The following is a 13486-nucleotide window of genomic DNA, read 5'->3' as shown; positions in this document are numbered from 1 at the left end:
CAGATCCTGGCAGTGCTGTGTCCACACATTTTTGAGATACCATTGTAGCTTCCTCATATGCAGTTTGGCATTGGGAAGCACCAGAATACAAGATGCCATGAACCCTAAGGCTTGAAGGACTGTCCTTGCAGTCAGCCCGGACTGATGAGATAGTTGATGGAAGTAAAGGGATAGACTCTTTTGTTTGTCCGGGGTTAAAAGGCCATCTGGGATGCTGTATTCAGTCTCACACCCAGAAAGCACATGTCTTGAGAGGGTACTAGACTGGACTTTATTTCGTTCACAGAATACCCTAGGCATCTTAGCACTGCTATCACATATTCCAAATGATGAAGGAGCTCTTCTCTTCCTTGAGCCAGAATTAGGCAGTCGTCCAAATAAGGATAGATCTGTATACCTTTTAGTCTGAAGAAAGCTATCACTGGAGCCAGAATTTTCGTGAACACTCTGGGCGCAGTAGATAAGCCAAAGGGCAATGCAGAGAACTGATAGTGAGAAGTCCCAGCTCGAAAACGCAGATACTTTCTGCAACCTAGTCTGATAGGAACATGAAGGTAAGCCTCCTTGAGATCCAAAGTTACCATCCAATGATCTTTGCCCAGCAGAGGTAAAAGCTGCTGCAACGTCAACATTTTGAACTTGGGAATGTCCAGATAAGTGTTGAGGATAGATAAATCCAAAATTGGTCTCCATGTGTTCCCCTTCTTCGGTACTAGGAACAGGCGAGAATAAAATCCTAGGCCCACTTCTGGCAGAGGGACCGGCTGTATGGCCCCTAGTCGGAGCAACAGAGAAACCTGCTTGTGAGCCTCTAGTCTTTGTTGAGGAGGAACGTCTGGCATGCCTTTGAAAGGAGGCAAGGTATGGAAATAAAACCTGTAGCCGTGGTGTATGATATCCAATACCCATCTGTCTTGGGTAATTAAACACCAATATTCTTTGAAAAGTGCCAACCGTCCCCCCAAAGGTGCTGCCAGACGAGCAGGCTCTGGCAGCTGAAAAGGTAGGTCATTGGGTCTGCTTACGAAAGGACTGACCCCTGCCCTCACCCGAAGCCTGTGCAGGAGAACTTCCTGTTCTAGGCCTGAAAGAGCCCTGAGCTCTGCCCTTACCACGTCTAGATCTACCCCTAGACTGGGAATCATAAGAAGGATACGTCCACCCCTCAGTAGGCCAATTTCTACTACACTTTGGAGGCTGGACTTGCAAAAAATCTGTAACAGTCTGCATAGACTTAGCTTTGTCCTCCATTTTCTTTAAAACTGTCTCAACAGGAGGACCAAACAATACGTCAGATTGTAAAGGAGCATCTAAAATCCTTGTTTTAACATGTTCAGACAAATTCTGATCCCTCAGCCAGGCGTGCCGGCGAAGAACTGACCCAGTGGCAGCCACCCTAGACGAGGCCTGTACAGCATCAAAACCACATTGCAAAGAATGCTTACCCACCTGTTCAGAAACGTGCACTAAATCTTGCAACTCCTTACAATCAATACCTACTGCCAGAGCATCAACCTTAGATTTCAATTGTGAAAGGAGATAATTCTGGTATTTCAACATGTGAAACTGGCAATTCAGAGCTCTCATAGCAAGAGTGGAAGAAGTATAGACTTTCTTGCCCCATCTATCCAAGGCCCTAGCCTCCTTGTCTGCAGGAACCGGATTCTTAACAACAGAAGCCTTAACACCTTTAGGTCCATGGCTAACAGTTTCCGGGTCTGCCCTAGGACTCTTAAAAAGATACTTATGAGCTTCAGGCACCCTGTAATACCTATCCGGCTTAACAGGAGCAAGAGGCAAAGAATCAGGATTAAGAGAAGCTTCCATAAAAACATCTTCCACTACAGTCAAAACAGGAGGTATAGCCAAAGGCCTATGCTGGGGTAACAACAGAAATTCCCTAAGCCTTTTTCTGGAATCAGAGAAGTCCTGACCTTCCCACTTAAAATGCTCCCTCATGGAATGAAGAGTTTCTGAAAAAGACAAATCCTCAGGGGGAGTAGCAGAAGGAGTAGAATCATCCACATCAGAATCAGAATAATGGGAGTACTCCTGCAAGTCTTCAGCCGAAGACTCTGAAACATCTGAAGCCTGTTCAAAACCCCCCAACTCAGGCTCCACCCTAGGCCGCTTATGAGGAGGGGGCATAGAACCCCTAATCAAAGTAATCAAATCTTCTGCCATTTTAAGCATATGCTTCTTGGGCACAGTACCTGAAGAGCTAGGGGTAACACTAACTGAAGCTAAACCTGGCCTGCCCCTGGGGGAAGCCTTGGAAACAGAAGGAGAGGGCCTAGCCACCTTAGGAAGGGAGGGGAGTATAGTAATATGAGAAGCCCCCTCTGCCTGACTAGTCTCCTGAGAGGCCACATCTTGTAATAACAAGGTCTCCCCCTGTGAACACAAAGAAACCTCCGGTGTAGCCATCGGCTCCACCGACACCTCTAAAGAACCGGCGTCAGAGACTGACGGTTCTTCAAGCCTAGGCTTAACTGCCTTGTCCTTGCGCTTCTTTGAAGAAGCGGGCGTCGGAGCATCCGACGGCATTTTATAGTTACACCGCTTCCCAAAGACTAACTTCGCACAATCCAACCGCCTCTTTATAGTGCGTTTATTAAATCTAGCACAAGAGCAACAGCCAACAACGTCGTGCTCAGGCCCTAAGCAAGGAATACACAAAGTATGATAATCTTTATGCGGAATCTGTTTCCCACAAGAAATGCAATTATTAACTTTTTCTGACATCCGGTAAATGACTGAGGCAAGAAAAAACTAAAATATTCCCCAACGGGGTACTTAGCCAACTTTGAATCCGGTCTGAAACTTCTAAACTGAAAAATCTCAGAACGCCAACCGGCACTTGCAATACTGCTTCTGCATCGGACCATGCGGCAAAAAAGACTGAGGATATGGCGCCGGTCATGCACATTTGTACCCTGACGTACTGACGTCAGTCAAATGCGCCCTGACCGACGTCAGCCTTATACTTTGATATTCGGGCCGACCGAGGACAGCGGACTACCCAATTGTTAGGACTGCAGCAATGTGAGATGAAGAACATCCCCTAGTTTTGTGAAATAATTATATACTGTGGTTTGGGCAAAAGGGCCTGAATCTCGGAGATTCTTTTAACTAATATAATAGCCACCAAAAAGACTGTTTTCCAAGAAATGTACTTCATGTAACAGTCACTAGCTAGTTCAAAGGGATTTTGAGTTAAACCTTGGAGTATAACAGTGAGATCCCAAGGAAGAGACAGGTCTTTAATCAGAGGTCTGAGGAGGAAAACTCCCTTGATAAATGCTTTGCATAATCTAGACCTTGCCAAGGGTCCAGAAGAGTTTCCAGCATGAAAGTTAGATATGGCTGCCAGACGAAGCTTGACTGTGGAAAAACTAGCCCTTGCCTTGAAAAGGGAAGTAGGAAAAGGACGGTTGAAACTGAATCTAAGAAAGGATCAACATTCTCTAAGAGGCCCAAATGGCAAACCTTTTCCATTTGCTTTTGTATACCTTCTTGGCTGAAGCTTTCTGTGAAGCCAAAACTATATCACAAACAGGGGAAAAGACCGTGGACCTTATAATAATCATTGGAATTGGAAAAACCAAGCAGTCAGTTTGAGGAGTTGCCAGGTTCTGATGTAGGCCTTCCGATGGATGAAAAAGGAGATCCTGTCTGGGTTCCAGTATCCATGGAGAATATTTTAGGTGAGACCACAGGAAGGGGAAGTATATCTGATGAGGCCATTACGGGGCAATGAGGACTACTGAGATCTTCAACTTTTTTGCTTTCTGTAGAAACATCTGGATCAGCGGTAATGAGGGATAAGCATAAAGGAGACCGAAGAGCCAATTGTGAACTAGAGCATCCCTCGGGGACTCCCCCCCGGGGTTAGAGCAAAGTACCTGCTGTTCTGCAGGGACATAAACAGATCACAGGCTGGACAGCCCCACTGGCTGAAAATCAGATTTGCCACTGATGGATTAAGGGACTAGTTATGCAGGGTCAAAATGGATCTGATGAGTTTGTCTGCGTCCATCGTTCTGATGGACTTCCCTGGTATACTAGTGGCAATCAGAAATCGGTCCGAAGACATTGCCTATTTCCAGACCATCATGGCCTCTCTGCACAAAGGATATGCTCGGGTTCCACATTGTTTGCTGATGTACCAGATTACTGACATGTTATCTGTGTGAGCTGCAACAGTTCCTAAAGGGAGAACGTCCTAAAAGGCTTGCAACTTTAGGAAGACTGCTCTCATCTCCAGAACACTGATATGCAATCTGGTCTCTATTGAAGTCCATGTGCCTTGGACCATCTCTCCCCACCCTAGTAGGGAAACGTCCATGGTCACCCTGGCTGTGGGGGAGGGAAGTATAAACAGTCTGCCGAAAAGCAGAAAACTTGAAAGAAAGAATCCACCATAATAAGTGCCTCTTGCAAACGGGTGTCAATTTGACTGGGACAGATAAAAGCTACCAAAAACTAGACTATTGAACAGCCAGTATCCACAGGAGAACTCTCTCAAAAAATCAGGCCAACGGAACAAGGTTGACAGCAGCTGCCATAGAACCCAGAACTTGAGGAATTACCCTTACTGATGGTGAAGGGAGACCTAAAATACTCTTGAACATGGTCTCTCAAATGTCTGAAGGTGATGGGAAGAGACCGATTCTACTTGAGTAGTTGCATCCAGGTGAATCCCAATGAATTCCAGATTTTTAACTGGGGACAGAAGAAATTTTTCCAGATGTACAGTGATGCCCAAGGTGTTGGAAATCCAAAACAAATAATCTCTGGCCTGTGTAAGTTGATGCTTGGTTGGGGCAGTTAGAAGCCAGTCGACTACTGCCATACACTTGGTAAAGCACCCTGCAGGTTGTGGCGAGTTGAAAAGGCAGTTCTCTGAATTGGAAGTGACTGGCTCCCAGCTGAAGGTGCAAATGACTTCTGGAACACCTGTCCATCTTGATGTGGTAGTATGCATCCTTCAAGTATATAGGAGCACATCCAATCATCCTTCCACAGCAGCTGTAGTATGGATTGAACCATTACCATCTGGAATTCTGGACTTCTTCACGTACTGCTTTGGTTGCTTAAATCCAGGATTGGTCTTAGGTCCCCATTTTTCTTTGTCACTAAAAAGAAGTGGGAGTAAGTTCCGAATCCTACTTGTCTGGTTGTGACCTTTTGGATAACTCTTTTGCAGTAGTTTTTGGCTTGCTCATACTGTGTACTCCCTCTGACTGTGTGGTATTGTCTGGGAGTCTCCTCTATTTCTCTGGAGGAGGAAGGGAAAAGGGAATAGAATAGCCTCTGGAGATTATGCTCAACACCCATGTATTTGTAGTTATTTCGGTCCAGATGTTTTGGTGTAGCAAAAAACAACCCCACACTGCCTTCAGAGTAGAGCAGTTGGGCAGTGCTTCAGGAGCACCAGTAGGGCTTATCACAAAGGTTCCTTGAAGCCCTGATTCTGCAGACCCCCTCTGCCTCTGGGGCAGTGTCTCCCGCTGAAACCTTATCTGCCCCTGGAGGAAGAATCCCCCATGTTGCTCTTATAAAGACCCTTGGGATTTTCTGAACCAGGTTTTCTTACCTCCTTGTTGGTTTCTTGAGAAAGTCTGTTGAGGGGTAGAAAACTTGATCCCTACAGCAGACAGTCTTTCCTTCCTTCTTGCTGCAGGGCAGAGTATCTTTGACTAAAGGCCCACACAAAGATGAACCATCACATGAGGCATTGACAAAGGATGCCTTGAAAGGTTCTGCAAAGTTGCAAAGCCTCATCCAGGCATGGACTCTTAACAGCAATTCCTGAACTGACTGCCTGTGAAAACCCTCTGCTGAATGGGAGATGAGCCTCATGGAGGAAATGGACAATGAGGAGACAGTAGCCAACTGAGGAGATACTTTCTTAAAGTCATCCACCAACATGGTCTTTGCTAGAGAGTCAGATAGTTCCTTAACCTGATCTCTCTGTAATCTAGTAAAATGTGCCAAATAATTGAGTGCTTCAGCAAGAAAATATACGAGGTGTAAATGCGCTTACCAAACCTGTCCAATGCTCCTGGCTGACTGTTTGGTGGATGGACAGTTGAGCTCTGCTCGACTAGTTCTTTTTTTAGTAGCTGCTGCCATGACCACAGCATCTACAGTTATATCCTTAGTCCAATGAAAGCAGTCCTTGAGGGGAGACAAAGTTGTGTGGACGCTTTGCTACTGGTTTGATCGTGACCATCTCCTTCCAGGCCTGGCAGGAGACGAAATATACAAGGTCATCTGCCCAGGGGGGGCACCCAAGACAGACAGGTCTGTCCCGAAAGCCTCCAAAAACACAGACTCTTCAGAAGAGGGATTTTGGGTTAATCAACCACCTCTTTAAGACTTTTTAGTATGTCTCTCCAAAGTAGACGTCTTCTGGTGGTGATCAAGGGGATCCCTTTCTCTCAAAGTCTGTGTCCTTGGTGAGAGTCTGTGTGCAGTTTGTTGCACATTTTCTTGTGAGGAATCTCCTCCTACGTATTGGAAGAAGAGGGGGCTCCCTCTAGCGGCATCTCCTGGAAGCATGTCGAGGGAAGACTGATCCTGGACAGGTATGATGGGTTCAAAAGTCAGATCCAGTGAGGGATGACTGGGAGGATCAGAGATCTGAGAGGTCAGGTCTCTGTGAGAAGAGAAGACCCCTTCCACTACCTGGAAGGCCGATGGATGCAGAGACACCCTCTCCAATAAACTCAGCGCCAAAGATGCTAAAGAGGAATGCTCATAGATTTGGTGTCTCCAGGGAGAATCTAACTCGAGCTGTCAAGCACCGAAGTGCCAAGGGGAAGATATAGCTTCGATAAAGATGGAGCTGAACTCCTACCCCTGGAGCTGATGCCAACACCAGGGGATCAGAGACCCATTCCAACCTAAGGATATCGGAGCAGAGCCAGTCAGGGTAAAGTACAGTTATGTACACTTACCATAAATGTAGATGTTAGAGTGTATTCACTGTTGCAGTCATTACATTTGGGTAATCTGCTGGCAGGTTGCTCTCAGTCAGCCTGATTAACAAAGTCTTGGGTCCTGCATTGGTTGCTGTCCCTTCTTCCATGACGTCAGGTCATCAGGGGTATAAAACATGCAGCTGATACCATTACATCAGTTTCTTGTCCCAGATGTCAGGTGCCCCCCAAAAGGGGAGCAAATAAAATTAAAAACAAAAAATATACCTCCAATCCCAAAAGCAAATACACCAAAACGGCTTTTAAGAATAGTGAAAGAAAGTAGAGGTATAGCCAGAGAAAAATAGGGGGCTGGAGGGAGGGTAACCAGGACTGCAACAGTGAATACACTCGAACATCTACATTTATGTTAAGTGTACACAACTGTACTATGTTCTTCGTGTTTCACAGTTGCAGTCATTACATTTGGGTAGATTCCCAAAGCTATGGTTGGGTGGATGGAATTATATAGCATTAGGACCTGCAGTAGTGGCAAAACCAGCTGTGGATTTAGAGAAAAGTGGGGTAATGTTTGGTGAACATATGAACTGAGCTCCAGGTAGCAGCTTCTAGAATGTCCCTGGTAGGAACACTTCTGAGAAAGGTTGTAGAAGTAGATGCAGCCCTGGTGGAATGGGATCTGATCCCCTGGGGGAGAGTTTTTCCATGGTGCATATAGCAGAAATGAATACAATGGCTTATCCATTTGGAAATGGCTTGCTTTGAAACAGCCTATCCCTCCACCCCTGCAGCAAATGCCACCAGCAGTTGTTCAGATTTTCTTTGAGATTTTGTCCTGTTTAAGTAAAATCTAAATTGTCTGTCTACATCCAATGAATGCAGAATCCGCTCCCCTTGTTCTGTGGATTGGGAAAGAAAGTTGGCAAATGAATGGTCTGACTAAGAGCCACACTGGATACCACCTTAGGCATGAAGGATGGATTGGTCCTGAGAGATACCCTGTCTGCATGAAAAATGATGAAAGGCTCCACTGCCATAAGAGCCTGTAATATGGAAATCCTTCTAGCTGAAGTGACTGCTAAAAGGAAAGCTGTTTTCCAGGAGAGAAATTTTAAGTCTGCAGTAGCAGCTGGCTCGAAAGGAGGGAGAGTGAGCTTTTCCAATACAACATTGAGGTCCCAGGTAGGGGTTGGAGCTCTCCTGGGTGGTCTTAAGTTTTTGGCCCCTCTGAGATACTGCTTTAGCAGAGGATGAGAGAAGAGGGGAGGTTCTGTGTTGTAATGAGCTGAGATGACTGAGGCATGGATTTTTATGGAAGAAAAGGACAGGCCCTTGTGAAGCATCTCAGTTAAGTATTGTAAAATCTGAGGAATGTTGAGCACTGTTGTGCTTATCCCTTGCGATTGTTTCCAGGCACAGAATCTTTTCCATTTGTCAGCATAAGATTTTCTAGTACTAGGCCTTCTTGCCTCCAAAATGACATCCATCACATTTTTGCTGAGGGATGCTAAGGGTGAATGTAGGTGATTAACCACACTGCAAGATTCAAAGTTTGGAGCGGAGTGTGCAGAATTTGGTTGTTCGGCTGAGACAGTAAGTAAGGTGTCTGAGGCAGGTGCCACAGTGGAAGGTGTGATATATTGCGTAGGAGTGGATACCAGTGTTGGTGAGGCCAGTCTGGAGCAATCAAAATCATTTTTGGTTTGTCCTGTTTGACTTTTAGTAGAACTTTGGAGAGCAGAGGCAGAGGGGGAAAGGCATAGACGGATAGGTTTTTCCAGCTGAAGGATAGAGCATCCACTTTCCAGGCTTTTTTGTGATGAGTTCTTGTGCAAACTTTGTCCAACTGATAGTTCTGGGGTGAGGCAAAAAGATCTATGTCTGGGCTCTCCCATTTACGTGTCAACATGTTGAAAATCCATGATTCCATTTTCCATTCGTGTGGGTCCATGAGATTTCTGCTTAGTTAATCTGCCAGAGTATTCAGCTTTCCTGGCAGGAATTGAGCTTGTAGTTGTACTTGATAGGTCAAGGCCATGTTCCACAATGCCATGGCTAGTCTGCAAAGGGGGTAGGAGTGTGTACCCCCCTGCTTATGTGCCACATAACCGTGGTGTTGCCTGTCTATCATTAACTGCCCTGGATGAAGATAGTCCTTGAAGGCTGTCAGTGCATTCTGTACAGCTAGCATTTCTTTTTGATTGATATGAAGGTGCATTTGATTTGGGCTCCATTTGCCCTGAATGCACTTCCCTGCCAGATATGCCCCCCAAGCAAGTCTGATGCGTCTGAAGTTAGGGTTTGGGTGGCAGGAGGTGGTGTGAATGGCAGTCCCTTGTTTTGGTGGCAGGCCTCTGCCCACCATAGGAACTCTAGTTGCAGGCAAAGTATGACAGGAATCATTGTTTCCAGGCTGTGACAATGCTGACTCCATAGACTTTTTAAGTACCACTGAAGTTCCATCATATGCAGTCTTGCATATGGAATTAGAAGAATGCAGGAGGCCATGAACCCCAAGGCTTGCAGTATTTGCCTTGCAGAAAGCAGGGTTTTTGTGGCCACCTGTTTGAAGTAAGTCACCAAGTGAATTTGTTTCTCTAGCGTAAAAAAAGTCATCTGGGCAGTTGTATTCAAGCTTGCACCCAGGAATGTAATTTTTGAGAGGGTACCAGTTGTGATTTCTTTTCATTTATAGTGTACCCTAGACAAGTTAGAACCCTTTTTACAAACGCCAGATGATTTAGAAGAGTGTCTGTTTTCTGCCTGAATTAGACAATCACCCAGGTATGGATATAGCTGAATATTTCTTTGCCTGCAAAATGCAGCTACTGGAGCCAGGCACTTTGTAAAGACCCTGGGCGCAGTAGATAAGCCAAACGGCAGTGCCGAGAACTGCTAGTGCAAGTAGCCTGCTTTGAAGCGGAGATACCTTCTGCAAGATTCCCTGATTGGGATATGCAGGTAAGCCTCTTTTAAATTTGCCAACCAGGCATCTTTGCCTAGCATAGGAAGTAACTGGTGAAGAGTCAGCATCTTGAATTTCGGAATGTCCAGAAAGGTGTTTGGAGTAGATAAGTCCACAATTGGATGCCATGATTTGTCTTTTCTGGGAACCAGGAAAAGTCTTGAATAGAAACCTTGTCCCTTTTCCTCTTCTGGTACTGGTTGAATAGTCCCCATGCTCATGAGAGAAAAAGTACTTGTTTCTGGGCCTCTGCCCACTGATTTGGGGGCAGGTCTGGCCATCCGTTTGGAAATGGCAACGTGTGGAAATGAAATCTGTACCCCTGGAAAACTATATATAAAACCCATTTGTCCTGGGTTGTAAGTTGCCAGTTTCTTGCATGAAGAGACAGTTTTCCCCCCAAAGGGGCAGCTAAAAGGTAAGTGCTTGGTAGAGGAGGCACCCCATCATTTTGTTCTGAAAATCCCTTGTGACTGAAACCTGGAGCCTTTGGAATGTCTGGGTTAGACTTGAGTGGTTCTTGAAGGAACTGGAAAGGACCAGTTCTTAGTAGGCCAGTGCCTACTAAATCTTGGAGGTTGCACTTGTAAGGAATCTTTCACAATTTGCGTAGATTTAGCTTTATCTTCCATCTTTTTTAAAACTTCTTCAGCCTTATTACCAAAGAGCTGGTCCTTTTGTAAAGGAGCATCCAACAATTTTGCTTTAACAGGACCAGGCAGATTTTGCTCTTTGAGCCAAGCATGCCTTCTTAGCACAGACCCAGTTAAAGCAGCCCTGCAAGAGGCCTCCAAAGAATCAAAACCACATTGCAAAGTATGTTTTCCAACTTGTTCAGCTGAATGCAATAAATCCTGTAAATCTTTGATTTCCACACAGTCAAAAATTAACATAATTTTCTGTTTAAGCAGTCCCATGATATGCTGTTGATATTTTAGCATATGAAATTGACAGTTTAAAGCCCTAATTGCCAAGGTTGCAGAAGTGTAAATCTTCTTACCCCATCTATCCAGCGCCCTGGAATCTCTACTTAAAGGGGAAGGATTTTCAGCAGTAGAAGCTTTAATGCCCTTGGGACCCTGAGAAATGTTTTCAGGATCTGCAACAGGATTTTTGAAAAGGAATTTGTGGGAGTCAGGAACCCTGTAGTATCTGTTTGGCTTACAAGGAGCCGGAGGCAGAAAATCAGGAGCCATACTAGATTCTGAAAAAACATCACCAACAATGTTTAGAACAGGAGGTATAGCCAAAGGCCTATGCTGAGGAAGAAGAAGAAAATCCCAGTGTCTCTTTTTAGATTCAGAGAAATCCTGACTTTCCCAGTGGAAATGATACCTTAAGGTATGTAAAGTTTCCCCAAAAGAAAAATCCTCAGGGGGAGAAGCAGAAGGAATGTAATCTTTTGCATCAAAGTCCTCATAAGTAGGTATAGACAATTCCTGTTCATTACAAGAGTCAGAAGAAATAGAATCCTGTTCAGAAGATTCATAATCAATGTCTTGCCTAGGCCTCTTAGAAAAGGGGGGGGGGGGGTTGGCTACCCCTGATCAGAGTAATTAAATCTTCAGCCATTTTGATCATTTGTTTTTTAGGCATAGGGGCCTGCACATGGCCCAGGCATCTTTTTTTAGGCATAGGTCTAGACTTTGGCCTTAGTTTTGAAGATGGCGTCGGTCTAATATACAAATCTGTAGGCATGAAAACACCCTCTGAAGCCGGTGCCTGCACAGCAGCTCCGGACCCATCCAAGGGAGAGACATCCGCGGGTTCCATAACTGAAGCATCTTGCGGCATACCGGACTCCGAATGGGTCTCAGTAGAGGCCTGCGAATCAGAAGTAGCGGATATCAGGGGCTGTGAAAGCACCTCACTGAGTACCGGCATCTGGCTTAGGCGAAGCGTCATCGGCAGTTTTGGACCTCAACGGCCTCTGTCTTTTTCTTTGCGTTTTTTTAGGTATTCCAGTAGTCGGATTGCTAACCGACGACATTTCTGGATAATTAAAGCGTGAGTCAAAATATTTAGAAGCAAAAATGTACTGACGTTTGATAGTGCACTGATTAAATAAAGCAAAAAAAACGACAGCAAGGTACGATGTGGTCAGGGCCTAGGCAAGGAATACAGTACAAATGAAAATCCTTATGAGGTATTTGCTTCCCACAAGTAATGCAATTATTCACTTTTACTGACATCGGTAAGGAGCAAGAAAAAGTTTCCCCAATGGGGTACTTAGCTTTTTAGTTGAAAACTTCGGATCTGAAACTCGAAAACAAAAATTTCAGGAGTCGGCCGACCGGCACTTGCGAACCACTTCTGCTTCAGGCATCACATGGCAAGAAAGACTGATGCAACAGCATCGGCTGCATGTTTTATACCCCTGACGACCTGATGTCATGAAAGAAGGGACAGCACCCGATGCAGGACCCAACACTTTGTTAATCAGGCCGACTGAGGGCAACCTGCCAGCAGATTACCCAAATGTAATAACTGCAACAGTGAAACACGAAGAACATCCATCGGAGTTGAGGAAACTAATTTCCTCGTATCCAAGGCCAACTCTCTCGGGTGTCCGCTATCCTGGGGCTCCGAAACGGGAGGTCAGATCAGAGAAGGAGAGCTGGCTTGCGGCACTGGAGCACTCACAGATCTGAGACTGGATGGAGTAGGTAAAACCCATATCTGAATCTGGGCTCTGAGGAACCTCCACATCAACCAGTCCGTATCCATCTCAGAGAAGCTCCTAAAGGATCTGGAGGAAGCCACCGACCATGATCTTGACTGTCTGGGTGTGAGTTTGCAAATTTTTGGCACTAAGGTCAGAGATACTGACCTAAAAGACATCAAGAGTTTGTCTTCGGACTCTCAGATGCAAAGAACTAGGATCAGAGGAAGGAGCAGAAGGACCTTGAAGAAGTAACTAATCGTACTTGATGTCAACTCCATGGGATGATGCCCTGGATCCACAAGAGCCGAAAGAGGCCTTGGGTCCCATAACTTTGGATCCAAAGATTTGAATACTTCTGTACGTGGCTCTGAAGTGGCCCTTGAAATCTTATGAGGGTGCTTCTAGTCAGAATAATGGTGAAGCAATTTTGAGGGGTTCGAGTACCTGTTGAAGAGGATGAAGAAGGCAATAGCCCTTGAAGAACTAGCTTATTGCTGCAGTCAGCTATGGCACTGGGTTAAAGTTCACAAAGATGTCACAGACCAACAGCAGATCTTCAGCACCCAAACAATAAACACATTTGTTATGCACATCGGAATGTGAGACTTTGTGCACACATTCAGAACAGCGGTTAAAATCAGGTCTGTCAGACATAATAACAGCAACCAGTTAAAGCCCAGAAAATAAGTTAACTGTCAGAAAGAGAAAGACTCTACAATTTAAACTATTTATACTACTTTAAGTCAGAAAAAAGGAAAGGGAGTTTGACAGAGATAACCAAAAGGGACTTAAGGCACAAGAATGAAAAGCAGTCAAGGCACCAAAAATAAAACAAAACAAAATAAAATAAAATAAAGCCCTAACACCAGTGAAAACTAGTGGGAGGGAAGGTACAAAGGTAAAAAAGAT

This window comes from Protopterus annectens, chromosome 9.part0 (assembly GCF_019279795.1).
Source record: "Protopterus annectens isolate FY-2018-M chromosome 9.part0, PAN1.0, whole genome shotgun sequence".
NCBI lineage: Eukaryota > Metazoa > Chordata > Ceratodontiformes > Protopteridae > Protopterus > Protopterus annectens.
The sequence above is the reverse complement of the archived record's forward strand: the minus strand, read 5'-3'. Positions refer to the sequence as shown.